Below are 2,941 nucleotides of genomic sequence, written 5' to 3'. Positions count from 1 at the left end.
TGATGTTATCTCCTGCTCATGCCTTTCCTTTGAATTCCCATTCCATATGTCCCACCTTCTACTCTCCATTTACACTACGTGGCTTGCAGCCCCTTAAACTCAGCATGTCCAAGACTTAAAGTATAACCCTCAGTCTCCTGACCTAAACTCACCAAGAATCAGAAAGTTCCTTCTGCATTCCCTGTCCTACGGGAGGCTCCCAGCACACAGCCAGTTCAAGCTGGAAATCTGAGAACCTCCTGGACTTCTCTTCCACATCCTCTATTGCCAGTCCTTAAGTAACCATCCTCTGCTACCACCTTACACAAAGCCTCCATTAGACTTTCACCTGCACCACCTCCTACCTGGCTGCTCTGATCGGGCAGCCTGGGCCATTTTAGGCAATGTAGTCTTCACATTTTCTCTCAGTGTTTTATAAAACTGTTCAAGGGCCAGCCGAGTGGCTTGTTGTTTAAGAGTTGGCTTGGGAGCATGAGCTCTGAGCAGCAGGGCCGCTGGTGTGGATCCCACATTGGCCAGTGATGCTGCGCCCTCTACAGCTAAGATGGTGAACAACAGCTCGACCTGGAGCTGGGCTGCCGTGAGTCACCGGCGATGGCGTAGGCTGCAGTGGGGCTGGCCAGCAGCTAGTGTGAGCTGCCCTGAGCCGCCATGAGGAGCTGTTCAATGGCCGGTGATAGATCTGCTTCAGCTGGGAAGAGCGCAATGGTCACAATAGCAACATGGGCCAGTGAAGCGACATCCTCCACAACTATACTGAAGAACAAAAAGATAGGAACTTGTCTGTTCCCCTTCCCCCGATTCCCCAACGTTGTTCCCTTCCCCAATTCCCCAATAAAAATCTTTTTAAAAAAATTAAAACATTCAATAAAGTATTCAAACCTATAAGCATCAGTTATCAAAGCTGCTAATGTAGTTTGACTGCAATAGAGTAGTTTGAACGTAGGCAACTGTGCCGTGTCTTTGAAACACACATAAGTGTGTGACGCTGCTATCCATGTGAGCGTCAGAGGACTGGGGAGCTGTTCTTGTCCAGGGGGCTCAAGACACTGACCATCTGGCTAGTCCAACCACTGAGTGTCCATCACCCTCAGGTCTACCTGGTCAGTCCAACCACTGAGTGTCCATCATCCTCAGGTCAACCTGGCCAGTCCAACCACTGAGTGTCCATCACCCTCAGGTCAACCTGGCCAGTCCAACCACTGAGAGTCCATCACCTTCACATCAATGAGCTACCCAGCCCCTTCCTGCCTCACATCTGAAAAAGGGTAAGAAACCTACCCAGCTGGTCGTGGGAAAAGGAGTGGAGCATGGCTAGCTCTCCAGCGCACACAGGCCTAGGCAGAGCCTGTGCACCCGGTAAGGAAAGTTCTGCATGAGACAAAGGACCCAGCTTTCTAGGGAACACCGGGTGTATGAGCACACCACCACTCGCCTCTGCCCAGTCACTATCTCCTTAGCCCACACTGAACTCAGTCTGGAACTTAATCCCCTTTCTGACTACAGAATCTCCCCTTTTAGTCCTACTGTGTATTGGAAGGAGCATTGAGTTTGCTTGTATTTTCCTCTTATTATGTGATCTCAAGTGTATGCCAAAGTTCTCATCCTGAGGGAGAAAATCTGCTCTCGTGTCCTCCGGACCTAGAATGCTAGTGTTTATCACACTACTAAACTGTCTTTCTGTGTAGAGTACTTAAGCNCCAATCTACTACCCCTCTGACATTGTATATAGCTGTTACAGTTCCACTGACTATTCCTTATTCTGTACAACACATCCTGTGACTATATTGGGTTGTCAGAAAAGGCATGATGTATTTTGTCTATGTTTTTCAAAGGTCACTTATTTATATAAAAGACAAATCAATCAATGAAATATGGCCTGTTTTGTTCAATAACCTTTTGCCATCTTTCAGTGAGCTTCATAATCCCTCGTTCATAGAAGGACCTGTCTTTATTGGCAGAAAACTGAACAAGGTGCTGATTTACAGCCTCTTCTGAATTGAACGTTATACCTCACAAAGAGTTTTGAAGAGAGCGAAACAAATGGAAGTCTGACAGCGCAAGGGCTGGTGAGTATGGTGGATGTGGCAACACATCCCATTCAAGTTCCAATTATTTTTGATGGGTGATCAAACTTATGTGTGGTCTCGCATTGTCGTGATGGAACACAACTCCTTTACAATTAACAAGCTTTGGATGTTTCTGGATGGTGGATTTGTTCAAACTGTCCAATTGTCGACAGTACACATTTGAATTGATTGTTTGGTTCCTTGGTAGGAGCTTGGAAAACACGACACCTTTAAAATCCTGCCACACTGAGAGCATAACCTTCCTCTGATGAATGTCTGCTTTCGATGTCATTTGAAGCGAATCGTCATATCGGGACCAAGACCATTTGTATACCACATTGTTGTAAACAATCCACTTCTTATCACCAGTTATCAGTCGCTTCAAAAAAGGATCGTTTTTCTCATGTTTAATGAGCATATTGCAGATGTTTATACGTGCCGTCAAATGAACTTCTTTGATTTAATGCGGAACCCAAATATCAAGCTTGCTTACATATCCCAGCTTCTACAGGTGGTCGTGAACACTTGAATGATGGATGTTCAATGTTTCTGCAATGTCTCCTGTCATGTAAAGTGGGTTTGACTCGATCAATGCCTTTATTTTGTCGTCATCAACCTCGGTGGGCCTCTCTGATCGAGGAGCATGATTGAGATCAAAATCACCAGCACGGAATTTCGTGAACCATCATTGGCACTGATGTTCTTGTAGAGCATTGTCATTATAAACTTTATGCAACTTTTCACAAGCTTGATGCACGTTCTTCCCTTTATGAAAATAAAATAGTAAAATATGGCAAAAATGCACAGTTTGGTCTTCCATCTTCAACTTGTTGTAAAATCTCCAAAACTCAACCAAATCATTCAATTTTTTT

Source organism: Hipposideros armiger, unplaced genomic scaffold, assembly GCF_001890085.2.
Source record: "Hipposideros armiger isolate ML-2016 unplaced genomic scaffold, ASM189008v1 scaffold_1685, whole genome shotgun sequence".
Lineage (NCBI taxonomy): Eukaryota > Metazoa > Chordata > Mammalia > Chiroptera > Hipposideridae > Hipposideros > Hipposideros armiger.
The sequence above is the reverse complement of the archived record's forward strand: the minus strand, read 5'-3'. Positions refer to the sequence as shown.